The following is a 15,115-nucleotide window of genomic DNA, read 5'->3' as shown; positions in this document are numbered from 1 at the left end:
CCTCCATTTTCCTCCATTACCCCCTGCACTGGTCTCTCTGCATCCACAGGGAGCCTATCTTATAGAAAATAGTTTTGGTAGTAGGTTGTCGGATTGAGTCACGTGGTAACTTTGGCCTGTTTTTCATTGAATATCTTTCCTTTCCTTCTTCCTACTAATAGTAATCCAGTCCCGTAACAACCCCATAACATCGCTGTTGTGACAAGAAGGTCAGTATTATGTGCCTGATAAATTTCGTCTATTGTCTTTGCCGTGATTGTTAGACTCCGGTACATGACTTGAATGCTACACCTGACTTTTGACATATGGAAGTACAATCGCACATAGATAGAAAATCTTATTAGTGCTACTACCATCGCAATTGCCGTGGCCGTGATTCGAACGGATGACCTCAGACTCTCCAGCCAAAAATTACTCTCACTTCCCTTTTAAAATAATTCTTACGTAAAAATGTACGATTTCAAAAGTAATCATAGATTTGTACAATGCGCAAGCGCAGCTATTATTGTTCGTCACGACATTCAGACTTCCTTTCGCAAACCAATTGTTATTTTGACAATGGTTGCGTTACATTATTATTGTTTTAAACATAACAAGTGTTTACTTCTTGAGCGATGGTTCAAGTTAATATGTTTCTGCTACTGGTGATGTATTTCTCTTTGGAATACTATGTTTCTTGTAAAGCAGGGTGGAAACGGGCAGGAATTTCATTCCATGGACAATCATGGAATGTTTTTGGTAATATTTCGATGGTCATGGTAGCTGTTAGGCCTAGATACGGCAAATAGACGGACAGGTCTATTACGAATGAGGATTAGTGGACATAGTTGAGGCTGTTGTGGCGAGTGTTTCTGGTGGCACCTCAACCATGACTGAATGCTTTTCGTTGAGCATAAAGTAGATAAAGTATTAAACTGACATAGGTTTCAGTTCCGACAATATTCACAGCGACTTTTCTTCGGCGGTTTAATCACGTTTCTTTTTTTTATGTAAACGGGCAGGAGGCTCACCTGATGTTAAGTGATATTATGGACACTCAATGCCAGAGCTCGCGAATGTGTTGCCGGGCTTTTAAGAAGACCCTAGGTCAAGTTGGTTCGGATATACTTCGGTGGGTCAGTTTCATATAGTAAATAATAATAATAATAAGCCTTTTTATTTCCTGTTTTACAATAGTTGGTAGTTGTTATATTAAAGTAACCAAAAATATTTATTTTGTTAGTAGGTTAGCTTAAATTATGTTGGTAATATATGTATATTATTTATTTAACAGGAACCCCGGTTTGGGTAAAGGCCTCCTCCAAAGATGCCCATTGTTGTCGGTCCTGTGCTATGGAGTGTCAGTTTTTGCCAGCTGATCTTTTCAGATCATCTTCCCAGCGATCTAAGGATCTCCTTCCACCTCTTGCCTGGTGGTCCTTTCCATTGGGTAACTCGTTTGGTCCATTTTCTGTTAGTACAGTTAGTTACAGTTTCATATAGTAGTGATGTAAAAACTTATTAATTTATATAGTTGTGAGACACGAGGCAACTTAGAGTTAAGTGCTTGTGTGTTCGACACCTGGAACAGCATGAAGCTTGGAGTTAGTCATAACATAACAGTACTTATAGAGAACATACTAAGCATAATAAATTAGTCTAGGGATACACAGGATCCTCTTCTCTTCTCTTCTCTCAACTTCGACCTGACTCCAGCCGTAGTTACTTAAATACTTTAGAATACAATATATAAGGTATGTAAAGTATATTAATTGTATTGACCCTGGCTTGTAACAATACATAGTGTAAATTTGATAGTATTTGAATGAATATACCAAGCGTGACCAATTGAATACAAAAGAGGACATCAATCAATTCACCACCAACCCCATCATCAGCCGATACAATGCATCCCACGAAATCTGTGAACCGAAACCACAAAGATTATGAAATATCAGATGTGATTAACGTGGTATGGAATAAGTAATATAGATTTTTTTTAACTTATTTTTATCCGACAAGATGGATCTATAATTTAAATAAAAAGTGTTAGAAATTACACAAAGTTTTTTATGTTACACGATAACCCACGATCCTAAGACCCCGTGGCATAGTGGGTACCGAACATAATATAGAGAATTTAAATGAACGCTTTTTTATACAAAATGTAAGTCGAGTTTTGGCAGCTATGCGAACTAATCAAATATATTTTTAATCACAAAGAATTACATACTTTTAATTCATTTATATTTAGTATCAAGATGTCAAACTATAATGACTCTTTTTTCGCACTCCATTAAACCCAAAGATGATGAAATGAATACTCGATTACTGAGGAGGCTGCTATGGTATTGTCTGTGGGTCTCTTCTTGAAATAATCAAAATTTCTGTACATATCCGATGTAAAGACCTGAATAATTTCAATGGGTCGATAGTTAGGCACGGTTGGCCGACCACCAATAATTGTTAAACTGATTGACAGATACACACTAAATAATGAACAACATGTGCTTCTAAAAATTATATTTCGTGAATCAAACTTAAATAGTTTCAAGATTTGTATGAGATTTTGGGCGGGGCATGCAATAACTATTTTAAAAAGATTGATACATAATAATGAATTAATTGAGATTAATTAAATTAAATATCCCAAAATACGTCACAGAAATCAAAGAAAAACCACCATTGGCATTAATAATTTGTCGTTAAAGCGCGGGATTCTCAAATCTGAAGTGGGTTACAACCTGACGACAGATATTGTTAGGAACCCAACATTTGACCGAATGAATCTATAGTTTATCAACGTAAAAAAATCAAAAAGCGTCAAAATCTCATTTCAACGCTAAAGTTCTCTTTTAAATAAATATTAAACACTCCGTATATCCCACAATTGTTTAAAAATTCTGTTCATTCAAACATTACAGTCACATTAGTATGGACAACGCACAACTATTGACTTGTTATTCGTAAATCGAAGTTTATTGTATGTTTATGTTAATTCCGATGTGAAATATACAATTTTAATGTTATATGAATTCCACCCTTATTACCTCGACTCCGTCGTTCCACAACTGAGCGTTTTTTAAGGCAGTTTTTGCCGCGCACCAGCACTATGTGGAACCAGCTGCCCACTGAAGTATCTCCGAACCAATTCGACTTAGGATCCTCCAAGAAAAGAGCTTACCAATTCTGAAAAGGCCGGCAACGCACTCGCGAGCCCTTTGGCATTGAGTGTCCATGGGCGGCAGTATCACTTAACATCAGGTGAGCCTCCTGCCCGTTAGGCCCCTGTTCAAAAAAAGAGATAATACATATGATAACAGTCTAATGGTGCAAAGCAATAAGGGCGTGCGCCGCATCATCAGCTATTTGTGCCTGACATATGTAGATTTTGGATTCTTCAGATATTTTTCCTCACGATATTTGCCTTCACAGTAGGACCAAGTGTAAATTGTGCTCATAGAAAAATCTTTGGGTTGTGTAACAGTATGATATACTAATAGTAATAATAACAAAGCCTTTCTTATTGCCAAGACAAGTTGACAAGTCCAAGTGATGATGATGATGACTCCAGAGAGACTTTTCCCGCTCAACGAATAAGTATCGCAGTACAGCGAGGAAATTATGCCAGCATCTAAATGTGTGGTACTTTTAGATGCAGGGACCAAACTTTTTAAATTTGTATTAGTATATTTATCAATTTTTAATTTTTATTATTACTATGAAGCTTGTTTTGTAAATACTGTATATTTGTGTGTTGGAAATACATCTAATTTAATTGACAATCTTATTAATGGTTTTCGTCTTTGTCTAATTTTTGTTTTTTGCATTAAAAAGTGACATGACTGTTTAATATTGGAAGCAACATTTTTTCTCAATAGAATCCAATAAGTCTTTATAAAAACCACGAAACGGGCCGCTTATCACACCGCACCGTAACGATTTTTGAAATTAATGGACCGTTGAACAACGTCACGTTATCGACTTATTAACACAAAAAACTGGGCGAAACTGTAATAGATATCGTTATTTGTAACTAGCTTCAGTCTGCAGCATCTGTTGTACCAGCAATACTTAGTCAAAGTCAAATCATTTATTTCAATTAGGCCTATTTAAAAGGCAGCTTTGAAAGTCAAAATCACAAGTTAAAAATATTAAAAAAAGACTCTAGTTGCCTCTTCCAAAAGGTAGTTTCATATGGAGAAGAATGGGCAAGAAACTCCATACTCTTTTAAAAAAGCATTTATAATATTTTGTATACCTACATTGATTTAATAATTATATGTGAAGACCATGTATCTAGAACAAAAAAACTACGATACTAAAATAGGCGCATTGTATTGTCTAGTTTATTTACACAATATAAAAACTATTTACAAATTTAAAAATTAAAAACAAAACACAGCCTTGTCGATAAGAAGCGATGTCTTCCAGGCAGCATTAGTTGTAAGGATACAAAGGTATGCGATATTGGATATAGGATGGTATAGTGTCCATGGGCAGCGGTATCACTTAACATCAGATGAGCCTACTGCACTGATCTATAAAAAAAAATTAACGCTACTGAATTGGAAAGAACGAGGTCAAGAATTCGGTTATATTTGTAAAACAATTTAACTAAGCCAAATTTCAATAATTTATTATATCCATAAACGTTTTAAATACGTATACCAAATACAGACAGACGTGGCCAGTAGACTTGATTATATAAAAGTATAACCTGAGTTTACACGCGAAGTATTTTTATGTATGTCTATTGAACAGATAAATCCATTAAAATAATTATTGTTTTCAATATTCAATACAGGAAGTAATCGCAGTTTATATTTTCCACTTAATTAATTTTCTTTGTATCGATATGCCGTTTGAACAAATTTGCTGGTTCTAAAGATTTCTGTTGTATTCGCAATTTTAATCAAGAAACAAAAAAGTGGCACTACAACCATTTTAGTTCTGGGCCTCAGGATTCTGAATCGTTTTCATGATTTGTCAATCTAATAGGTAAATAGATCAGCCTCCTGTGCCTGACATGTTTTCCGTCACTGTTCGAGCGAATGTTAAATCCACACATAGACAGAAAGTCTAACTTACACAACAGTGTGATAAAATCAATTTGACCTAATACAGTTACCAGTTGTACGAAATGCAAACGACAGGAAGGCGAGCGTCTAATTTGACATTTGACGCAATTCCGCCATTATTGTCGAAGATATTGTTCTGTCATACTATACTGTTCATAACACATTTAAAATTTTTTTCGAATTAGGTTAAAATAATTAATAATTTGTGTTTTTAAGGCAGTTTATGCCGCGTACCGCCACTATGTAAGCAGTTGCCCACTGAAGTATTTCCGAACCAATTCAACTTAGGGTCCATCAAGAAAAGAGCGTACCAATTCTTATTATTCCGGAATCGCACTCGCGAGCCCTCCGGCATTAACAGTGTCCACGGGCCGCTAGTCACTAAACGTCAGGTGCGCCTCCTGCCCGTTTGCCTCCTATTACTTAAAAATAAACGTTTTGAAAGAGGGATGCCAATAAAACAGCTTAAAGGCTGCCTTCTTAACAACGCGCCATTTGTCTCACAGGAATCCCAAGCTATCAACAATCTCGATCACCGGTCAATGAAGCTCTGGCATACTTACAGTATACTCCTCGACATCAGCCATCAGGGCCTTCGAGCCAGTCAGTGACTAGACTGGTCGAGATCACAGCCTTAATGTTGGAGGAACAGTTAACTTCCCTTCACCTTGATATCTGGCGTTCCACAACAGAGCGCTTTTAAAGACAGACCACCATTTTATGGAGCTGCCATTCGAGGTTCTTCGAACCGTTACAGGGACGGCAGCGCACTTGCGATCCTGGTGTTGTAGGTAGCGGCAGTAAGCATTTAATTCTAAGGCACCAGCCTGCTTGATTACCTCCTATAAATTTTGTACCTTCATCATCATCATCGATGGTTATATAGCGCCTTGTGGGCCTCCTCAAGTACATTTTGCCATCGCGTTCTAGGTCCTTGACAACCCCATCCCACCAACGCAGTCTCGGTCTACCCACTGGGTTTTCTCTTGCCACCGGGTTGTGAGAGGTGGAGTTCTGTCATTCGCCATTCGGTGCACATGTCCAATATGTCTGCCTTATGTCTGTTTCTTCAAAATATTTCCAGATCCAGTTCATTCAACATCAGATATTTGATCCCTTAACAGCAGCTATGATCAAATTAACACAATTTGCAAGATCCGATTACATGTGACTAACGTGAGAAATGGAATAGGATGTGGACGTAAATGTTCAAAGGAGTATTGAGACATGACCACCACATAGAGAAGTGATGGCCTAGTGACTTCAGATTACGATTCTCATCCGTAGGTCACAGGTTCGATCCCCGTCTGTGCACTAATAGACTTTCTTTTTATGCGCATTTAACATTCCCTCGAACGGTGCAGGAAAGTCGTGAGGAAACCGGCTTTCTTAAGACGCAAAAAGTCGACATGAGTCAGGCACAGGTGATCACCTACATGCCTATTAGATTGACAAAAGATCATGAATCAGGTACAGAAATCTGAGGACTAGACCTAAAGTAGTGCGACTGATTTTTTTTTAACATTACATTTTTTTTTTTTTTTAACACAGCGAGTCTTCTGGTAATGTGAGCAGCAGTATCAGTTAACATCAGTTGAGCCTCCGGCCCGTTTGCCCCCTGTTCTATAAAAAATTGAATTACTATTCAAGACGTCTTAATACCACATAAGACCAGGTTCACAATAAAACGAAGTGAACCACTCCAAAGGTATAATGATGCTAATTCGGGAATTCGGTCAACTTGATGTGTCACACGATGTAGTGTGAACAATGTCATAATGCAAATTGCTTTTAAAAGGAACTAACAATTTTCAACTATTAGTGGTTGAGTCATATGTTGGTACTGTGTAAATGGTCGCATTGGAGGCTCATCTATGTTATTGAAATAAAGTCTGGTTATTTGGGTACCTTCTTATAAATAAGGTGCTATTACAGATTAATTTATTTATAAGTTCTAAAACAATGTTGAATTATACAAGAAAATAAGATATCACAAAAGTTACACACATTGAAATCAATATTAGAACATGAACATGCAACCACAAAATAAAAAATAAAATACTAATAATTTTTAATTTTTAATTTTTTTTAAAGGCACCCTGAGGCCTTGGCTGAGGAGTACTGCCGGATTGTTCTTTTCCACTGTATTAAATGATTCCAAGTTCCACATGGTAACCATTGATCCAAGATTTAGTTTCCAAAAACCTATTTTAAATGTATTTATTAGAAATTAAAAAACATATATTAAGTCATTTTAAGAAAATTTTGTTGGATTTTAAATTGGCCATACGAGGTCTCAATAACGTTACCATAGAGACTTTGTTGACAATTATTAAAAAGAAACACACACACATAAACACAATAATCAGAGAAAAAAAATCAATAAAAATATAATGAGAGATAAAAAAAGTCCCTTTCGGTTCGTTTATTAAATTACCAATACCAGTATGATATCTTAAGAACCAAAAACCCAATATACGACTTAAAAACCTTGTCCTTGCTTATAATAGCTGGTCGTTAGCGCAACCAACCGACCGTCCACTGATTTGTAGAACATCCTTAGCGAAAGGAAACAATCATTACTTTACACTGGTCACTAATGTGGAACCAGTTAATATGATGAGGGCATCAAAGGTCATCGGAATTGGCTAAATCTTTGGAAGAAGTAAAACCCAAAAGTCAAACGCATTTATTCATATAGGTAACACTTGCTTCTAATCTGTCTGACAGTTTGAGTAATTTATGCGGCCTACCCAAATGTCTGGTCTTTGGACTTGACAGGTCCACTCAATCTGTGTGGTTCTTTCCTGAAAAGACCATTTCAGACTGCAATCTACATGGTCTTCACATAATCTTGTTAGTTATGTCTGGACTTTAAAAGAGACTGTGACCTCTGAGTTTGTTTCGGCGTTTCTTCTCAGAGTAGTCAGATAGGCAACGTCGAACTCTTCTAGTTTAAAAATGTTTGACGTGTAAAAGTGTTTGTAAAAACCTACTTACAGAAATAAATCATTTATCATTTATCATAATTTTACTTTTACTGCCAGTTCTCAAATCAAGGGCGTAGAACGGAAGAGAAGAACTGGCAATAAACAAAACTTCTTTTTAAGCTTGCGGCTTGGCCCTGAAGTCATGTTTTCGAACCGACTTCTCTTCCTATATGCGCATTTAACATTCGATGGTAAGGTGAGGAATAACGTGAGGAAACTGGTGGCGTGTGTCACAGAGGGCTAATCATACAATCCGAAATCATACTTAATATCACAAAACATACAAATCCGAGGCCTAGACTTGTGGAAGTAGCGCCACTGTTTTATGTTAGACTATTAACTGTTAATTAGCTTAAACATAGTTTATAATAACAATAAAATTTGCCTCTTTTGCAATATTTCATTTTACGTGTTTACATGCATGATGCTGGTATTAACCATCATTGTGAGATGCTGGTGCCTATAATTGGACTTGCAATATAAGTCCTGTGTAACAGGTCACCAGCCTTGCGATTCTGTAACTCACTTTTCGAACTCTCACTGCGGTTTTTCGGCATTTGCGGCGGTTGCGGCATTCTGATAAGGAGGGAGCTTGTAGTTTATTGTTTATCAGAATGCCAAATCGTAAAATGACTGCTTTACGACTGATTAGAGCGCGACCGCCGCTGTGGAAACCGCTGTGTGAGTTCCAAAAGTGAGTTACAGAATCGCAAGGCTGGACAGAAAATATACAAAGAGATGACTACGTATAACAAAACTATAGTAAAAAACAACACTAAACCATAAGGGTATATGAATGAAACGTGTGTGAAAGAATTTAATTTATAGTTCATTTATTCCAATACAAAGTGTCCATACGAACAAGTTCATTCAAAACACTAGTAATATATTTAAAGCAACCACAGGGGCGTCACGGCTGTCTGCCCGTAATCATTGTCGAATGTCACCATTGACTGCTCGCTTCCTTCCTACACGTAGATTTCATCTAAACACCTATACCTTACAGTTAATGAACTTTAATGAACAAAAATAAATCTGGAAAATAGTAGTTAAATTGACATTGGCAAAGGTTTTCATTAGGCAGTAGTTATTTGTTTATACAAACAAATGAATAATCAGGAAAACTATTTTTCTCACTGCGACGAGTTTTGGAACAATACAGAATAACTAAACTAACAGAAATAAATAGTATGATTTAAAAAAATAAACATATATGTGTTGATTTGACTGAAAATGTCACTGCTGATATGTCAATATTTTAAAGATATATTTATATATTATATACATATCGAGACATATTTTTTTTTAATATGACTGGACATAAGTTCAATATTTAATTTAGTCCGCTATTAAGAACTACAGCATATTGTAGCATAAAAATGCATAGCTCACTTTAAACTAACTTCACTAATTACAAATTTATTTAAGTAGTACACTTAATAACAAATTTTATTTAGACAAAAATCTAATTCTTACATTAAATATTACCTTACCACCTAAACGAACAATTACAAAACAATTCATTCAAATCGGTCCAGCCGTATAAGAGGAGTCCAGTGACATACACACGTACAGTAGCTGCGCCCTGGGGTATGGCTGCACAGCAGAATGTTGCACTGTCATTCTGCCAGAGACCACAGTAGCTAATTTGCGCCTCAGTCGCAAAAAAGGGAAGAAAGTAAAGTAAATAAAATAAAATTAAAAGTTAAAAAGTTTTAGGGAGTTTGTCGGCGAAAATATGCATGTATGCAAAAATGCATACTCGTCATTTTTATAGGACAACAAACAGATGAGCTGGCGTGTCACTGAGAATTAAGTTTTTAGCGCCACCCATATCCCCAGACACCTGCAACACCAAGAGGCTTTCAATTGCCTTTGAGGTTCTCTTCTCTTGAAAGCCCATAAATTGGGGAATACATGAAACGCCAGCATGGTGGTGCACGGCAAGTAATGTCTGTCGTATGCGCAAGACGTCTAATAATACTTTTTCAAGTAGGTCAAAAATACTGTACATTGTATAATTTCAAATGTATAATTTGAGATTCATTGCCGCATGACTTCGATGATAAAAACCACATGTTTACATAACAAGTAGTGTAATTGCGAGCAATCATGCGCATTATATTGAAGAATTATTAATAAGCGGCATGTTTGATCATTGATCGCGAACTGTTTAATTGGTAATAAAAACTTTGAAACATTTATTATAAATTATATTCTACACGTTATAACGTTATAACTCTCTTCCGCCAAAGAAGGTCAGAAGTGTTCTTTTGGGTACCAGCATGCCTTTCTTATCAAATTAAAATCTTTATGTATTTAGGTACTGTGCACTTATGAACGTCAAAAAGAAATACATATTAAATGCTTCTAATTTTACATTTACTGCCAATTCTCAAATCAAGGGCATAGCAGGGAAGAAAAGAACTGGCAATAAACTCTCCACCACTCTTTTTAATCGCCAAGTTTTTTGTTTTACACATTTGTAAGGAGCTGCAACCATTACACCATGTTCCACATGACATCGTAAGTAATTTGTCCTCTATCAGCAGGAGGCATAGTGAAATAGGAGCACGCACTTAAATTCTCGTCGGAACAACACGCAATGGGACAGGCAAATTAGAGAGAGACCACCAAAAGCACTATCCAAAGTTACCTGCAAAGTGGTGTGTATCTAGTAGTCTTCAAATGGTACCGTCTTTTCTTGCCCAAATAAATCCAGGGTTAATCCAGCAATTCGTACTCATTAATAAATTAAATGAAAAATTAACATTTACCCACTATCTAAATATGAATGTAAAAAAATGGTTACTACTTGGCTGAAGACGTTGAGTTATGATGAAACAGAAGATTTAATAACAGTTATTCTGTAACACACCCACTCCCACACACATATACACACACCCACGCACACACACACACATACTTAGAGAGAGAGAGACACACACATACACACACACACAAACGCACACCAAATTTATTTTTACGACTCCGTTTGCAATGTTTTCTTTTAGCACTTAATACTTATTTTCTTCTATTGTATCTTATGACAATGACCTGATTGTACGTGTTCCGGTCTGGTGGTGGAGAGGCTGGCTATCTGTCACTCAGGTCTCCTGTTACAGAGACCAGTCTCTCACATACACTTTCTAATGTTATCATCTTAGTTTAATCATAATAACCTTGTATGTATATGTGAGAGAAGTAATAAAGATTATTATTATTATTTATTAAGTTATAGCAAATGATTATTAAAACAATATAATCATTTGCTATACTCTAATGTCAGCCGGACAGTCTGCTGCTGAATTTTTTAATCCCAGATGCTTCTATTCAGCATTGTACAACTCATTGGATGCGCAAGAGTTCCCAACTTATTCACTTAGGTCGCGTGGGACAATCCAGCCGTAAACAGTGGTGGGACGAATCAATCAAGCCCTCACCTTTAGGAGCCTAATGGCCCATGACACCACACTTTTGGGTAGTTTAACATCAATATCGGAGGTGACGGGTTAACGATGCGAATCATGTTTATTTTAAGTACAGGATGCCCGCGACGATCAGTCCTAATGGGACATGGAGACATACTTCTTTGTCTATGTTATTGAGGCAGAATCAGATTCCTGCGTTCTAGGTGTCCCCCATTACTGGCCATGTACGGTTTGTAGATTTTCGGTCTGTATGATCATACCTACATGAAGTAAGATAGTTATTGCGTACTTTAAAAAAACTTTACCACCAATATGTAGGGAATATGTTGCTTAATAAGTTTAATAATAAAATCTCATTTATAAAAATACTTTTTAAAGCCTGCAGCCTGTCCACATCCAGCTTGACATAGGTCCCCAAAATTTCGTCATAGGTAAATTTATGAACGTCAAAAAAGAAATATACATTGTATGCTTCTAATTTTACATTTACTGCCAGTTCTCAAAGCCGTAGAATGGACGAGAAGAACTGGCAATAAACTCTCCGCCACTCTTTTTAATCGCCAAGTTTTTTTTTAGACAAAGTTTGTAAGGAGCCGCAACCATTACACCAATTTCCAGGATGACCGCTGCGCATCCAATGCCTCCTCCATTTCGCCGACTCTTCATCCATCTCGATTCCATGACTATTCTGTCCCATCGTCCATCAGTAACGTATACCTACTTAAACTATACGTATAAACTAACAATATATTGCGACCTTTATTAATGTTAATAGAATGCGTTGCACGCCTTAAGTCGAATGGTTCGGAAATACTTCAGTGGGCAGCTGGTTCCATATATCGGTGGTGCGTGGCAGAAACTACCTTAAGAATAGTTGTGGAACGGACGAAATCACACCGTCACGCGGTGAAAAATCACGGAGATGTGATGCGATATCACTGGTATAATGCTATATAGCAATTTAGCTACTTCGATTGATAGCAACGACAATAGAGCAAAGGAAGTGGTGTGGAGCGTTAAGATGTCGAGATAATCGCGCTATTACGATCGGTTCGCGTGAGACCGGCGCCCGCGCTTTCCACTCTTTGTTTCAATAGTGTTTTACGCATGCCCTTAATGGGTACTTTACTATCGACTTTCTCTATTAATAGATCTTGAGGAAATGAAAACAGTAGGAGGTACATGTCACAGAGTGGCACAGAGCAGAGGAATGGCGGGATGTGGAGGAGGACTGTGTCAAAAACAGATACCTATCTAAAAAGAATGAGATGATAGAATTGTATTTAAGTGTAAAAGTATCTGACATAAAAGGCTTTTAGTATTATAAGTATGACAATACTACTTGTATACTCTTGATTATGATATACGATACAAATAATATAAGAATTGACGAATTCATTTGACTAATAATGTAAAATTCCTTAAGACAAATTTGCGCGCCATTGTGTGTGGCAGAATATGCGAACTTACGATTGTATCACCTTACCCATTTTTGTACCATATTCTTGCAATCAATAAATTATTATTATTATTATGAACCTAAATATCTTTTAATAACGCCTCACAATTTTGCTTTAATATATAATAATAATTGTTCGATAATTCGCGTTATACCCTGTAAATTTGGAAACTCCACTAATTAATAAAACTGAATAAGTATGCATTATTTTAAATAAAGTTCTGTTTCGTCGCATACTGTAAATTTTTTTATGATTCAGTATTTATATCAATGACGGGTTAAGTTTATGTGAAAATTAAAGTCCACAAGTAAATAATTCCATATAATTTACGTTTTAGTTATTAAGTTGTTGACACTTAACACGTGATTCGTGAGACTAGATGACATCTTAGGTATACTTGCGAGAAGCATTGAAATAATATTATTAACTTATTAGGAAATGAAATAATTAAATAGATATTTTTAAGCCAGCTAAAGAACGAAGATAAAACCACAAGTAATTTAAACTCAAACGCAATTGAGACGATTCATTTTATACTTGTGTAGTAGTTTGACTAGTAGAGTCCTTGACCTTTGTCTCTGATTATCCTCTTTATATGCGCAAGAGTTGTTGTTCACTGTAAGAGAAACAATATCGTCAAGCATCCTTCTTAGTCCCAAAAAATCATAATTCAGGCACAGAATGTTTTATTCTAAAAGAGAGATTCCCAAAAACTGTTGAATAAATGTGTCAGTTCCACGTCCCAATTGGACTTCATACTAAGTTTTAACAGTTGGAAACTATCAAGATTTTATGTGGCAACAAAAGATGACTTTCTTACCCACTCTTACATACCCAAAGAAGAAAGTTTACGATCGTGTGGACTCAATTACCACCGTCCATTGTGCGTAAAGTCCTGGCTAATAGAGCCTAGGTCCTTCCAGAAGTTTCCTGGCCACTTCGCAGGCGGAGCGACCTCACTGCTCCGAGGAGTAACGGATCTTAATATAATTTACTTACGTACCGTGTATACTCAGCCTAATAGTGTGATCATAATTAAACCCTGGCTAATAGAGCCTAGGTCCTTCCAGAAGTTTCCTGGCCACTTCGCAGGCGGAGCAACCTCACTGCTCCGAGGAGTAACGGATCTTAATATAATTTACTTACGTACCGTGTATACTCAGCCTAATAGTGTGATCATAATTAAACACCAGGATAACAGTATCCTGGTGGAGCGGCGCCGAGTGATTTAGAGATCCGCAAAAACTTACTTCCGCCTCGAATGAATCACTGATGTATGAACATGCTGAAAGTGTGAATACTATCTATATTACCCTTTACACTGTAAAACAAATTGTACAACCAATTACATAGAAAAAGCCAATTAGTAAATAATTATTGACTTGGCACTCCCATTGACATACGAATAGCGATCCCGAATTCTCATCTAATTTCGATGAATTTCGATGAAGATGTAGATCCAAGAATATTCTTGGATCTACTTGACCCTGAAGAAAAAACGATTTTCGAAATTGGAATTTACTGTTATATTATTATTTTGATATTAAATATTATACAATTAGACATACACAAAAGTCACTCACAGATGTATTAAATTTATGATTTATTTACAAATTTATTTATTTCGTAATCCTACAGCTAACACAAATTATATATAAAAACTTGAGAGGTGTCAAGGTACACCCGGACGGAACGAAGTTCCTTTCGATTAATTTATATTTTAAATGGTATCATAACAGTAACTATGATAGATTTTCTCGACACCAATATTATATTTCATCGTCTATTAAAGTTTTAAGAGACCAGGAATCTAGAAGAGGAAGAAGTATGATGTCCTTGTGCTATCCCAGCGTAGCACAAGGACATCATACTTCTTCCTCCAAATAGTAAAATAACCTAAATATAAAATAACCTAAATATAAAATTAAGTGGCACAATTAATAAGCATATTTCGTATTTCGTGGTTCAGATATTTTAATTCAGTCTCATCTGGTTCATCTCCTTGTATAAGGTGTTCTCGTTGTTATATTAGTTCACTAAGTTTTGAATTCGCAGAATTACAATGAATATTTTTTAAAGGTATTGCATTTTGCAAGGAAACTAGGGACCCCGAATTTATTGTACAGGGATTCTGGTGTACGTTTACTACGACTAATTTAGTTAAGAGATTCCAA

Source organism: Pieris napi, chromosome 11 (genome assembly GCF_905475465.1).
Source record: "Pieris napi chromosome 11, ilPieNapi1.2, whole genome shotgun sequence".
NCBI classification, from domain to species: domain Eukaryota; kingdom Metazoa; phylum Arthropoda; class Insecta; order Lepidoptera; family Pieridae; genus Pieris; species Pieris napi.
Note: the sequence above shows the minus strand (reverse complement) of the source record.